Here is a 16,168-nt window from a genome sequence, read left to right as displayed (position 1 = left end):
AACCCTAAATCAAAAACCTAACCTTAACCCTAAACCAAAAACCTAACCCTAACCCTAACCCTAACCCTAACCCTAACCCTAACCCTAACCTTAACCCTACACCAAAAACCTAACCTTAACCCTAAACCAAAAACCTAACCTTAACCCTAAACCAAAAACCTAACCTTAACCCTACACCAAAAACCTAACCTTAACCCTAAACCAAAAACCTAACCTTAACCCTAAACCAAAAACCTAACCTTAACCCTAAACCAAAAACCTAACCTTAACCCTAAACCAAAAACCTAACCTTAACCCTAAACCTAACCTTAACCCTACACCAAAAACCTAACCTTAACCCTAAACCAAAAACCTAACCTTAACCCTAAACCAAAAACCTAACCTTAACCCTAAACCCTAAACCAAAAACCTAACCTTAACCCTAAACCAAAAACCTAACCTTAACCCTAAACCCTAAACCAAAAACCTAACCTTAACCCTAACCCTAAACCTAACCTTAACCCTACACCAAAAACCTAACCTTAACCCTAAACCAAAAACCTAACCTTAACCCTAAACCAAAAACCTAACCTTAACCCTACACCAAAAACCTAACCTTAACCCTAAACCAAAAACCTAACCTTAACCCTAAACCAAAAACCTAACCTTAACCCTAAACCAAAAACCTAACCTTAACCCTAAACCAAAAACCTAACCTTAACCCTAAACCTAACCTTAACCCTACACCAAAAACCTAACCCTAAACCAAAAACCTAACCTTAACCCTAAACCAAAAACCTAACCTTAACCCTAAACCCTAAACCAAAAACCTAACCTTAACCCTAAACCAAAAACCTAACCTTAACCCTAAACCCTAAACCAAAAACCTAACCTTAACCCTAACCAAAAACCTCACCTAACCTAAACCAAAAACCTCACCTTAACCCTACACCAAAAACCTAACCTTAACCCTAAACCAAAAACCTAACCTTAACCCTAAACCAAAAACCTAACCTTAACCCTAAACCAAAAACCTAACCTTAACCCTAAACCAAAAACCTAACCTTAACCCTAAACCTAACCTTAACCCTACACCAAAAACCTAACCCTAAACCAAAAACCTAACCTTAACCCTAAACCAAAAACCTAACCTTAACCCTAAACCCTAAACCAAAAACCTAACCTTAACCCTAAACCAAAAACCTAACCTTAACCCTAAACCCTAAACCAAAAACCTAACCTTAACCCTAAACCAAAAACCTAACCTTAACCCTAAACCAAAAACCTAACCTTAACCCTAAACCAAAAACCTAACCTTAACCCTAAACCAAAAACCTAACCTTAACCCTAAACCTAACCCTAGCTCCTAAACCTAATTCTAACTTTAACCCTAAACCCCATATAAATAGCATTTGCTCTCATTTGCCCTCTCTAACCCTAACCCTAACCTTAACCCTACACCAAAAACCTAACCCTAAACCAAAAACCTAACCTTAACCCTAAACCAAAAACCTAACCTTAACCCTAAACCCTAAACCAAAAACCTAACCTTAACCCTAAACCAAAAACCTAACCTTAACCCTAAACCCTAAACCAAAAACCTAACCTTAACCCTAAACCAAAAACCTAACCTTAACCCTAAACCAAAAACCTAACCTTAACCCTAAACCAAAAACCTAACCTTAACCCTAAGCCAAAAACCTAACCTTAACCCTAAACCCTATACCAAAAACCTAACCTTAACCCTAAACCATAAACCAAAAACCTAACCTTAACCCTACACCAAAAACCTAACCTTAACCCTAAACCAAAAACCTAACCTTAACCCTAAACCAAAAACCTAACCTTAACCCTACACCAAAAACCTAACCTTAACCCTAAACCAAAAACCTAACCTTAACCCTAAACCACAAACCTAACCTTAACCCTACACCAAAAACCTAACCTTAACCCTAAACCAAAAACCTAACCTTAACCCTAAACCAAAAACCTAACCTTAACCCTAAACCCTAAACCAAAAACCTAACCTTAACCCTAAACCAAAAACCTAACCTTAACCATAACCAAAAACCTCACCTTAAACCTAAACCAAAAACCTCACCTTAACCCTACACCAAAAACCTAACCTTAACCCTAAACCAAAAACCTAACCTTAACCCTAAATCAAAAACCTAACCTTAACCCTAAATCAAAAACCTAACCTTAACCCTAAATCAAAAACCTAACCTTAACCCTAAACCAAAAACCTAACCTTAACCCTAAACCAAAAACCTAACCTTAACCTTAACCCTAAACCAAAAACCTAACCTTAACCCTAAACCTAACCTTAACCCTAAATCAAAAACCTAACCTTAACCCTAAATCAAAAACCTAACCTTAACCCTACACCAAAAACCTAACCCTAAACCAAAAACCTAACCTTAACGCTAAACCAAAAACCTAACCTTAACCCTAAACCAAAAACCTAACCTTAACCCTAAACCCTAAACCCTAAACCTAACCTTAACCCTAAACCAAAAACCTAACCTTAACCCTAAACCCTAAACCAAAAACCTAACCTTAACCCTAAACCAAAAACCTAACCTTAACCCTAAACCAAAAACCTAACCTTAACCCTAAACCTAACCTTAACCTTAACCCTAAACCAAAAACCTAACCTTAACCCTAAACCTAACCCTAGCTCCTAAACCTAATTCTAAGTTTAACCCTAAACCCCATATAAATAGCATTTGCTCTCGTGGGGACTAACACTCTGTAAACAGGAATGACAAGCTAAAGTTATCTAGATAGTCACAGAAATGTACGTTCAGCCTGTTCATTATTTCCGCCCGAGTTGACTTATCTTACGAAGTCAGCTTGGTTTAATATAGTTCCTTTCGTTTTTGACCTCGACATTGTTGCTGGATCGATACTTTCATAGTTAACATGCTGTCTCTGCTAGCTAGGTTATGTCATCTGGAGTTGAAATAGGGCCCCAACAGCCCTCACTAATGTACAGGGCCCCAACAGCCCTCACTAATGTACAGAGCCCCAACAGCCCTCACTAATGTACAGAGCCCCAACAGCCCTCACTAATGTACAGGGCCCCAACAGCCCTCACTAATGTACAGGGTTCCCAACAGCCATAGTGTTGATCATTGACAGTGTAGAAGGGAGTCCTTGGAACTGAGCTGGATTTGTTTACGTTCTCTGCCCTCTAATGGTAGAACGTAGACATTGTAGATAAGCGACCACCTCCAGACCCATATATGGGTGTATACCTCTTCCGTAGATTGATCATTATCTTAGGCCGGTTAGCTCAGTTGGTTAGAGCGTCGTGCTAATAACGCGAAGGTCGCGGGTTCGATACCTGTACTGGCCAGCAGGATTTATTAGTATTTTTACTATGAATGTCTACAGTGTCTCATAACTCTTTTAATTGGGTTCTACCATATGCGTTTTAAATTAGTAGTATGAATTGTCGATTGTTATTGTGGAGTGACATTTTATTGTAGGAGTTTTTTTTTTAATGGTAGGACTTTTCATTCGTCTTTTATCATCCAAGGAAGGAAGGAGGACAGGGACTTCATGGACTAAGAGACAGAGAGACAGAATGGTGAAGAAACAGATAGACGGGTCCATCAATCATTTGATTCATTCAATATTCACACACACACACACACACACACACACGCACACACATAGTCTTGTACAGCTAACCTTGTGGGAACACACAATTCAATCCCATTCAAAATCCTATTTTCCATAACCACTAACCCTAACCTGTTCTCTTTTAACCTTACTTTAACCTTAACCCTAAATCAAAAACCTAACCTTAACCCTAAACCAGAAACCTAACCTTAACCCTAAATCAAAAACCTAACCTTAACCCTAACCAAAAACCTCACCTTAACCCTACACCAAAAACCTAACTTTAACCCTAAACCAAAAACCTAACCTTAACCCTAAACCAAAAACCTAACCTTAACCCTAAACCCTAAACCAAAAACCTAACCTTAACCCTACACCAAAAACCTAACCTTAACCCTAAACCAAAAACCTAACCTTAACCCTAAACCAAAAACCTAACCTTAACCCTAAACCCTACACCAAAAACCTAACCTTAACCCTAAACCAAAAACCTAACCTTAACCCTAAACCAAAAACCTAACCTTAACCCTAAACCAAAAACATAACCTTAACCCTAAACCAAGAACCTAACCTTAACCCTAAACCTAAACTTAACCCTACACCAAAAACCTAACCTTAACCCTAAACCAAAAACCTAACCTTAACCCTAAACCAAAAACCTAACCTTAACCCTAAACCCTAAACCAAAAACCTAACCTTAACCCTAAACCAAAAACCTAACCTTAACCCTAAACCAAAAACCTAACCTTAACCCTAAACCTAACCTTAACCTTAACCTTAACCCTAAACCAAAAACCTAACCTTAACCCTAAACCTAACCCTAGCTCCTAAACCTAATTCTAACTTTAACCCTAAACCCCATATAAATAGCATTTGCTCTCATGGGGACTAACACTCTGTAAACAGGAATGACAAGCTAAAGTTATCTAGATAGTCACAGAAATGTACGTTCAGCCTGTTCATTATTTCCGCCCGAGTTGACTTATCTTACGAAGTCAGCTTGGTTTAATATAGTTCCTTTCGTTTTTGACCTCGACATTGTTGCTGGATCGATACTTTCATAGTTAACATGCTGTCTCTGCTAGCTAGGTTATGTCATCTGGAGTTGAAATAGGGCCCCAACAGCCCTCACTAATGTACAGGGTTCCAACAGCCCTCACTAATGTACAGAGCCCCAACAGCCCTCACTAATGTACAGGGCCCCAACAGCCCTCACTAATGTACAGAGCCACAACAGCGCTCACTAATGTACAGGGTTCCCAACAGCCATAGTGTTGATCATTGACAGTGTAGAAGGGAGTCCTTGGAACTGAGCTGGATTTGTTTACGTTCTCTGCCCTCTAATGGTAGAACGTAGACATTGTAGATAAGCGACCACCTCCAGACCCATATATGGGTGTATCCCCGTTCCGTAGATTGATCATTATCTCAGGCCGGTTAGCTCAGTTGGTTAGAGCGTCGTGCTAATAACGCGAAGGTCGCGGGTTCGATACCCGTACTGGCCAGCAGGATTTATTTGTATTTTTACTATGAATGTCTACAGTGTCCTATAACTCTATTGATTGGGTTCTACCATATGCGTTTTAAATTAGTAGTATGAATTGTCGATTGTTATTGTGGAGTGACATTTTATTGTAGGAGTTTTTTTTTTAATTGTAGGAGTTTTCATTCGTCTTTTATCATCCAAGGAAGGAAGGAGGACAGGGACTTCATGGACTAAGAGACAGAGAGACAGAATGGTGAAGAAACAGATAGACGGGTCCATCAATCATTTGATTCATTCAATATTCACACACACACACACACACACACACACACACACACACATAGTCTTGTACAGCTAACCTTGTGGGAACACACAATTCAATCCCATTCAAAATCCTATTTTCCATAACCACTAACCCTAACCTGTTCTCTTTTAACCTTACTTTAACCTTAACCCTAAATCAAAAACCTAACCTTAACCCTAACCAAAAACCTCACCTTAAACCTAAACCAAAAACCTCACCTTAACCCTACACCAAAAACCTAGCCTTAACCCTAAACCAAAAACCTAACCTTAACCCTAAACCAAAAACCTAACCTTAACCCTAAACCAAAAACCTAACCTTAACCCTAAACCAAAAACCTAACCTTAACCCTAAACCTAACCTTAACCCTACACCAAAAACCTAACCCTAAACCAAAAACCTAACCTTAACCCTAAACCAAAAACCTAACCTTAACCCTAAACCCTAAACCAAAAACCTAACCTTAACCCTGAACCAAAAACCTAACCTTAACCCTAAACCCTAAACCAAAAACCTAACCTTAACCCTAACCAAAAACCTCACCTTAAACCTAAACCAAAAACCTAACCTTAACCCTACACCAAAAACCTAACCTTAACCCTAAACCAAAAACCTAACCTTAACCCTAACCAAAAACCTCACCTTAAACCTAAACCAAAAACCTCACCTTAACCCTACACCAAAAACCTAGCCTTAACCCTAAACCAAAAACCTAACCTTAACCCTACACCAAAAACCTAACCTTAACCCTAAACCAAAAACCTAACCTTAACCCTAAACCAAAAACCTAACCTAAACCCTAAACCAAAAACCTAACCTTAACCCTAACCAAAAACCTCACCTTAAACCTAAACCAAAAACCTCACCTTAACCCTACACCAAAAACCTAACCTTAACCCTAAACCAAAAACCTAACCTTAACCCTAAACCAAAAACCTAACCTTAACCCTAAACCAAAAACCTAACCTTAACCCTAAACCAAAAACCTAACCTTAACCCTAAACCAAAAACCTAACCTTAACCCTAAACCTAACCTTAACCCTACACCAAAAACCTAACCCTAAACCAAAAACCTAACCTTAACCCTAAACCAAAAACCTAACCTTAACCCTAAACCCTAAACCAAAAACCTAACCTTAACCCTAAACCAAAAACCTAACCTTAACCCTAAACCCTAAACCAAAAACCTAACCTTAACCCTAAACCAAAAACCTAACCTTAACCCTAAACCAAAAACCTAACCTTAACCCTAAACCAAAAACCTAACCTTAACCCTAAGCCAAAAACCTAACCTTAACCCTAAACCCTATACCAAAAACCTAACCTTAACCCTAAACCATAAACCAAAAACCTAACCTTAACCCTACACCAAAAACCTAATCTTAACCCTAAACCAAAAACCTAACCTTAACCCTAAACCAAAAACCTAACCTTAACCCTACACCAAAAACCTAACCTTAACCCTAAACCAAAAACCTAACCTTAACCCTAAACCACAAACCTAACCTTAACCCTACACCAAAAACCTAACCTTAACCCTAAACCAAAAACCTAACCTTAACCCTAAACCAAAAACCTAACCTTAACCCTAAACCCTAAACCAAAAACCTAACCTTAACCCTAAACCAAAAACCTAACCTTAACCCTAAACCCTAAACCAAAAACCTAACCTTAACCCTAACCCTAAACCTAACCTTAACCCTACACCAAAAACCTAACCTTAACCCTAAACCAAAAACCTAACCTTAACCCTAAACCAAAAACCTAACCTTAACCCTACACCAAAAACCTAACCTTAACCCTAAACCAAAAACCTAACCTTAACCCTAAACCAAAAACCTAACCTTAACCCTAAACCAAAAACCTAACCTTAACCCTAAACCAAAAACCTAACCTTAACCCTAAACCCTAAACCAAAAACCTAACCTTAACCCTAACCAAAAACCTCACCTTAAACCTAAACCAAAAACCTCACCTTAACCCTACACCAAAAACCTAACCTTAACCCTAAACCAAAAACCTAACCTTAACCCTAAACCAAAAACCTAACCTTAACCCTAAACCAAAAACCTAACCTTAACCCTAAACCAAAAACCTAACCTTAACCCTAAACCTAACCTTAACCCTACACCAAAAACCTAACCCTAAACCAAAAACCTAACCTTAACCCTAAACCAAAAACCTAACCTTAACCCTAAACCCTAAACCAAAAACCTAACCTTAACCCTAAACCAAAAACCTAACCTTAACCCTAAACCCTAAACCAAAAACCTAACCTTAACCCTAAACCAAAAACCTAACCTTAACCCTAAACCAAAAACCTAACCTTAACCCTAAACCAAAAACCTAACCTTAACCCTAAGCCAAAAACCTAACCTTAACCCTAAACCCTATACCAAAAACCTAACCTTAACCCTAAACCATAAACCAAAAACCTAACCTTAACCCTACACCAAAAACCTAACCTTAACCCTAAACCAAAAACCTAACCTTAACCCTAAACCAAAAACCTAACCTTAACCCTACACCAAAAACCTAACCTTAACCCTAAACCAAAAACCTAACCTTAACCCTAAACCAAAAACCTAACCTTAACCCTAAACCAAAAACCTAACCTTAACCCTAAACCAAAAACCTAACCTTAACCCTAAACCTAACCTTAACCCTACACCAAAAACCTAACCTTAACCCTAAACCAAAAACCTAACCTTAACCCTAAACCAAAAACCTAACCTTAACCCTAAACCCTAAACCAAAAACCTAACCTTAACCCTAAACCAAAAACCTAACCTTAACCCTAAACCCTAAACCAAAAACCTAACCTTAACCCTAACCCTAAACCTAACCTTAACCCTACACCAAAAACCTAACCTTAACCCTAAACCAAAAACCTAACCTTAACCCTAAACCAAAAACCTAACCTTAACCCTACACCAAAAACCTAACCTTAACCCTAAACCAAAAACCTAACCTTAACCCTAAACCAAAAACCTAACCTTAACCCTAAACCAAAAACCTAACCTTAACCCTAAACCAAAAACCTAACCTTAACCCTAAACCTAACCTTAACCCTACACCAAAAACCTAACCCTAAACCAAAAACCTAACCTTAACCCTAAACCAAAAACCTAACCTTAACCCTAAACCCTAAACCAAAAACCTAACCTTAACCCTAAACCAAAAACCTAACCTTAACCCTAAACCCTAAACCAAAAACCTAACCTTAACCCTAACCAAAAACCTCACCTTAAACCTAAACCAAAAACCTCACCTTAACCCTACACCAAAAACCTAACCTTAACCCTAAACCAAAAACCTAACCTTAACCCTAAACCAAAAACCTAACCTTAACCCTAAACCAAAACCCTAACCTTAACCCTAAACCAAAAACCTAACCTTAACCCTAAACCTAACCTTAACCCTACACCAAAAACCTAACCCTAAACCAAAAACCTAACCTTAACCCTAAACCAAAAACCTAACCTTAACCCTAAACCCTAAACCAAAAACCTAACCTTAACCCTAAACCAAAAACCTAACCTTAACCCTAAACCCTAAACCAAAAACCTAACCTTAACCCTAAACCAAAAACCTAACCTTAACCCTAAACCAAAAACCTAACCTTAACCCTAAACCCTAAACCAAAAACCTAACCTTAACCCTAAACCAAAAACCTAACCTTAACCCTAAACCCTAAACCAAAAACCTAACCTTAACCCTAACCAAAAACCTCACCTTAAACCTAAACCAAAAACCTCACCTTAACCCTACACCAAAAACCTAACCTTAACCCTAAACCAAAAACCTAACCTTAACCCTAAACCAAAAACCTAACCTTAACCCTAAACCAAAAACCTAACCTTAACCCTAAACCAAAAACCTAACCTTAACCCTAAACCTAACCTTAACCCTACACCAAAAACCTAACCCTAAACCAAAAACCTAACCTTAACCCTAAACCAAAAACCTAACCTTAACCCTAAACCCTAAACCAAAAACCTAACCTTAACCCTAAACCAAAAACCTAACCTTAACCCTAAACCCTAAACCAAAAACCTAACCTTAACCCTAAACCAAAAACCTAACCTTAACCCTAAACCAAAAACCTAACCTTAACCCAAAACCCTGAACCAAAGACCTAACCTTAACCCTAAACCAAAAACCTAACCTTAACCCTAAACCCTAAACCAAAAACCTAACCTTAACCCTAACCAAAAACCTCACCTTAAACCTAAACCAAAAACCTCACCTTAACCCTACACCAAAAACCTAACCTTAACCCTAAACCAAAAACCTAACCTTAACCCTAAACCAAAAACCTATCCTTAACCCTAAACCAAAAACCTAACCTTAACCCTAAACCAAAAACCTAACCTTAACCCTAAACCAAAAACCTAACCTTAACCCTACACCAAAAACCTAACCCTAAACCACAAACCTAACCTTAACCCTAAACCCTAAACCAAAAACCTAACCTTAACCCTAAACCAAAAACCTAACCTTAACCCTAAACCAAAAACCTAACCTTAACCCTAAACCTAACCTTAACCCTACACCAAAAACCTAACCTTAAGCCTAAACCAAAAACCTAACCTTAACCCTACACCAAAAACCTAACCTTAACCCAAAACCCTGAACCAAACACCTAACCTTAACCCTAAACCAAAAACCTAACCTTAACCCTAAACCCTAAACCAAAAACCTAACCTTAACCCTAAACCCTACACCAAAAACCTAACCTTAACCCTAAACCAAAAACCTAACCTTAACCCTAAACCAAAAACCTAACCTTAACCCTAAACCAAAAACCTAACCTTAACCCTAAACCAAGAACCTAACCTTAACCCTAAACCTAAACTTAACCCTACACCAAAAACCTAACCTTAACCCTAAACCAAAAACCTAACCTTAACCCTAAACCAAAAACCTAACCTTAACCCTAAACCCTAAACCAAAAACCTAACCTTAACCCTAAACCAAAAACCTAACCTTAACCCTAAACCAAAAACCTAACCTTAACCCTAAACCCTAAACCAAAAACCTAACCTTAACCCTAACCCTAAACCTAACCTTAACCCTACACCAAAAACCTAACCTTAACCCTAAACCAAAAACCTAACCTTAACCCTAAACCAAAAACCTAACCTTAACCCTACACCAAAAACCTAACCTTAACCCTAAACCAAAAACCTAACCTTAACCCTAAACCAAAAACCTAACCTTAACCCTAAACCAAAAACCTAACCTTAACCCCCTAAACCAAAAACCTAACCTTAACCCTAAACCTAACCTTAACCCTACACCAAAAACCTAACCCTAAACCAAAAACCTAACCTTAACCCTAAACCAAAAACCTAACCTTAACCCTAAACCCTAAACCAAAAACCTAACCTTAACCCTAAACCAAAAACCTAACCTTAACCCTAAACCCTAAACCAAAAACCTAACCTTAACCCTAACCAAAAACCTCACCTTAAACCTAAACCAAAAACCTCACCTTAACCCTACACCAAAAACCTAACCTTAACCCTAAACCAAAAACCTAACCTTAACCCTAAACCAAAAACCTAACCTTAACCCTAAACCAAAACCCTAACCTTAACCCTAAACCAAAAACCTAACCTTAACCCTAAACCTAACCTTAACCCTACACCAAAAACCTAACCCTAAACCAAAAACCTAACCTTAACCCTAAACCAAAAACCTAACCTTAACCCTAAACCCTAAACCAAAAACCTAACCTTAACCCTAAACCAAACACCTAACCTTAACCCTAAACCCTAAACCAAAAACCTAACCTTAACCCTAAACCAAAAACCTAACCTTAACCCTAAACCAAAAACCTAACCTTAACCCAAAACCCTGAACCAAAGACCTAACCTTAACCCTAAACCAAAAACCTAACCTTAACCCTAAACCCTAAACCAAAAACCTAACCTTAACCCTAACCAAAAACCTCACCTTAAACCTAAACCAAAAACCTCACCTTAACCCTACACCAAAAACCTAACCCTAAACCAAAAACCTAACCTTAACCCTAAACCAAAAACCTAACCTTAACCCTAAACCCTAAACCAAAAACCTAACCTTAACCCTAAACCAAAAACCTAACCTTAACCCTAAACCCTAAACCAAAAACCTAACCTTAACCCTAACCAAAAACCTCACCTTAAACCTAAACCAAAAACCTCACCTTAACCCTACACCAAAAACCTAACCTTAACCCTAAACCAAAAACCTAACCTTAACCCTAAACCAAAAACCTAACCTTAACCCTAAACCAAAAACCTAACCTTAACCCTAAACCTAACCTTAACCCTACACCAAAAACCTAACCCTAAACCAAAAACCTAACCTTAACCCTAAACCAAAAACCTAACCTTAACCCTAAACCCTAAACCAAAAACCTAACCTTAACCCTAAACCAAAAACCTAACCTTAACCCTAAACCCTAAACCAAAAACCTAACCTTAACCCTAAACCAAAAACCTAACCTTAACCCTAAACCAAAAACCTAACCTTAACCCAAAACCCTGAACCAAAGACCTAACCTTAACCCTAAACCAAAAACCTAACCTTAACCCTAAACCCTAAACCAAAAACCTAACCTTAACCCTAACCAAAAAGCTCACCTTAAACCTAAACCAAAAACCTCACCTTAACCCTACACCAAAAACCTAACCTTAACCCTAAACCAAAAACCTAACCTTAACCCTAAACCAAAAACCTATCCTTAACCCTAAACCAAAAACCTAACCTTAACCCTAAACCAAAAACCTAACCTTAACCCTAAACCAAAAACCTAACCTTAACCCTACACCAAAAACCTAACCCTAAACCACAAACCTAACCTTAACCCTAAACCCTAAACCAAAAACCTAACCTTAACCCTAAACCAAAAACCTAACCTTAACCCTAAACCAAAAACCTAACCTTAACCCTAAACCTAACCTTAACCCTACACCAAAAACCTAACCTTAACCCTAAACCAAAAACCTAACCTTAACCCTACACCAAAAACCTAACCTTAACCCAAAACCCTGAACCAAACACCTAACCTTAACCCTAAACCAAAAACCTAACCTTAACCCTAAACCAAAAACCTAACCTTAACCCTAAACCCTACACCAAAAACCTAACCTTAACCCTAAACCAAAAACCTAACCTTAACCCTAAACCAAAAACCTAACCTTAACCCTAAACCAAAAACCTAACCTTAACCCTAAACCAAGAACCTAACCTTAACCCTAAACCTAAACTTAACCCTACACCAAAAACCTAACCTTAACCCTAAACCAAAAACCTAACCTTAACCCTAAACCAAAAACCTAACCTTAACCCTAAACCCTAAACCAAAAACCTAACCTTAACCCTAAACCAAAAACCTAACCTTAACCCTAAACCCTAAACCAAAAACCTAACCTTAACCCTAAACCAAAAACCTAACCTTAACCCTAAACCAAAAACCTAACCTTAACCCTAAACCTAACCTTAACCTTAACCTTAACCCTAAACCAAAAACCTAACCTTAACCCTAAACCTAACCCTAGCTCCTAAACCTAATTCTAACTTTAACCCTAAACCCCATATAAATAGCATTTGCTCTCATGGGGACTAACACTCTGTAAACAGGAATGACAAGCTAAAGTTATCTAGATAGTCACAGAAATGTACGTTCAGCCTGTTCATTATTTCCGCCCGAGTTGACTTATCTTACGAAGTCAGCTTGGTTTAATATAGTTCCTTTCGTTTTTGACCTCGACATTGTTGCTGGATCGATACTTTCATAGTTAACATGCTGTCTCTGCTAGCTAGGTTATGTCATCTGGAGTTGAAATAGGGCCCCAACAGCCCTCACTAATGTACAGGGTTCCAACAGCCCTCACTAATGTACAGAGCCCCAACAGCCCTCACTAATGTACAGGGCCCCAACAGCCCTCACTAATGTACAGAGCCACAACAGCGCTCACTAATGTACAGGGTTCCCAACAGCCATAGTGTTGATCATTGACAGTGTAGAAGGGAGTCCTTGGAACTGAGCTGGATTTGTTTACGTTCTCTGCCCTCTAATGGTAGAACGTAGACATTGTAGATAAGCGACCACCTCCAGACCCATATATGGGTGTATCCCCGTTCCGTAGATTGATCATTATCTCAGGCCGGTTAGCTCAGTTGGTTAGAGCGTCGTGCTAATAACGCGAAGGTCGCGGGTTCGATACCCGTACTGGCCAGCAGGATTTATTTGTATTTTTATTATGAATGTCTACAGTGTCCTATAACTCTATTGATTGGGTTCTACCATATGCGTTTTAAATTAGTAGTATGAATTGTCGATTGTTATTGTGGAGTGACATTTTATTGTAGGAGTTTTTTTTTTAATTGTAGGAGTTTTCATTCGTCTTTTATCATCCAAGGAAGGAAGGAGGACAGGGACTTCATGGACTAAGAGACAGAGAGACAGAATGGTGAAGAAACAGATAGACGGGTCCATCAATCATTTGATTCATTCAATATTCACACACACACACACACACACACACACACACACACACACATAGTCTTGTACAGCTAACCTTGTGGGAACACACAATTCAATCCCATTCAAAATCCTATTTTCCATAACCACTAACCCTAACCTGTTCTCTTTTAACCTTACTTTAACCTTAACCCTAAATCAAAAACCTAACCTTAACCCTAACCAAAAACCTCACCTTAAACCTAAACCAAAAACCTCACCTTAACCCTACACCAAAAACCTAGCCTTAACCCTAAACCAAAAACCTAACCTTAACCCTAAACCAAAAACCTAACCTTAACCCTAAACCAAAAACCTAACCTTAACCCTAAACCAAAAACCTAACCTTAACCCTAAACCTAACCTTAACCCTACACCAAAAACCTAACCCTAAACCAAAAACCTAACCTTAACCCTAAACCAAAAACCTAACCTTAACCCTAAACCCTAAACCAAAAACCTAACCTTAACCCTGAACCAAAAACCTAACCTTAACCCTAAACCCTAAACCAAAAACCTAACCTTAACCCTAACCAAAAACCTCACCTTAAACCTAAACCAAAAACCTCACCTTAACCCTACACCAAAAACCTAACCTTAACCCTAAACCAAAAACCTAACCTTAACCCTAAACCAAAAACCTAACCTTAACCCTAAACCAAAAACCTAACCTTAACCCTAAACCAAAAACCTAACCTTAACCCTAAACCAAAAACCTAACCTTAACCCTAAACCTAACCTTAACCCTACACCAAAAACCTAACCCTAAACCAAAAACCTAACCTTAACCCTAAACCAAAAACCTAACCTTAACCCTAAACCCTAAACCAAAAACCTAACCTTAACCCTAAACCAAAAACCTAACCTTAACCCTAAACCCTAAACCAAAAACCTAACCTTAACCCTAAACCAAAAACCTAACCTTAACCCTAAACCAAAAACCTAACCTTAACCCTAAACCAAAAACCTAACCTTAACCCTAAGCCAAAAACCTAACCTTAACCCTAAACCCTATACCAAAAACCTAACCTTAACCCTAAACCATAAACCAAAAACCTAACCTTAACCCTACACCAAAAACCTAACCTTAACCCTAAACCAAAAACCTAACCTTAACCCTAAACCAAAAACCTAACCTTAACCCTACACCAAAAACCTAACCTTAACCCTAAACCAAAAACCTAACCTTAACCCTAAACCACAAACCTAACCTTAACCCTAACCAAAAACCTAACCTTAACCCTAAACCAAAAACCTAACCTTAACCCTAAACCAAAAACCTAACCTTAACCCTAAACCAAAAACCTAACCTTAACCCTAAACCCTAAACCAAAAACCTAACCTTAACCCTAACCAAAAACCTCACCTTAAACCTAAACCAAAAACCTCACCTTAACCCTACACCAAAAACCTAACCTTAACCCTAAACCAAAAACCTAACCTTAACCCTAAACCAAAAACCTAACCTTAACCCTAAACCAAAAACCTAACCTTAACCCTAAACCAAAAACCTAACCTTAACCCTAAACCAAAAACCTAACCTTAACCCTAAACCTAACCTTAACCCTACACCAAAAACCTAACCCTAAACCAAAAACCTAACCTTAACCCTAAACCAAAAACCTAACCTTAACCCTAAACCCTAAACCAAAAACCTAACCTTAACCCTAAACCAAAAACCTAACCTTAACCCTAAACCCTAAACCAAAAACCTAACCTTAACCCTAAACCAAAAACCTAACCTTAACCCTAAACCAAAAACCTAACCTTAACCCTAAACCAAAAACCTAACCTTAACCCTAAACCTAACCTTAACCTTAACCTTAACCCTAAACCAAAAACCTAACCTTAACCCTAAACCTAACCCTAGCTCCTAAACCTAATTCTAACTTTAACCCTAAACCCCATATAAATAGCATTTGCTCTCATGGGGACTAACACTCTGTAAACAGGAATGACAAGCTAAAGTTATCTAGATAGTCACAGAAATGTACGTTCAGCCTGTTCATTATTTCCGCCCGAGTTGACTTATCTTACGAAGTCAGCTTGGTTTAATATAGTTCCTTTCGTTTTTGACCTCGACATTGTTGCTGGATCGATACTTTCATAGTTAACATGCTGTCTCTGCTAGCTAGGTTATGTCATCTGGAGTTGAAATAGGGCCCCAACAGCCCTCACTAATGTACAGGGTTCCAACAGCCCTCACTAATGTACAGAGCCCCAACAGCCCTCACTAATGTACAGGGCCCCAACA

At 38.5% G+C, this 16,168-nt stretch overlaps 3 non-coding genes across 3 annotated transcripts; all 3 read left to right on the top strand.

Moving 5' to 3' along the window:
* The first annotated feature begins 3,266 nt into the window (after positions 1-3,266).
* Positions 3,267-3,340, top strand: trnai-aau (transfer RNA isoleucine (anticodon AAU)). Its single transcript has one exon. It is a non-coding gene; the product is annotated as a tRNA-Ile (tRNA).
* A 1,700-nt stretch (positions 3,341-5,040) lies between these two features.
* trnai-aau (transfer RNA isoleucine (anticodon AAU)) lies at positions 5,041-5,114 on the top strand. Its single transcript has one exon. It is a non-coding gene; the product is annotated as a tRNA-Ile (tRNA).
* Positions 5,115-13,556: 8,442 nt separating this feature from the next.
* trnai-aau (transfer RNA isoleucine (anticodon AAU)) lies at positions 13,557-13,630 on the top strand. Its single transcript has one exon. It is a non-coding gene; the product is annotated as a tRNA-Ile (tRNA).
* The last annotated feature ends 2,538 nt before the right edge of the window (positions 13,631-16,168 follow it).

This window comes from Oncorhynchus clarkii, unplaced genomic scaffold, assembly GCF_045791955.1.
Source record: "Oncorhynchus clarkii lewisi isolate Uvic-CL-2024 unplaced genomic scaffold, UVic_Ocla_1.0 unplaced_contig_5668_pilon_pilon, whole genome shotgun sequence".
In the NCBI taxonomy this organism is placed as follows: Eukaryota; Metazoa; Chordata; class Actinopteri; order Salmoniformes; family Salmonidae; genus Oncorhynchus; species Oncorhynchus clarkii.
This window is presented reverse-complemented; position numbering and strand designations above follow the sequence as displayed.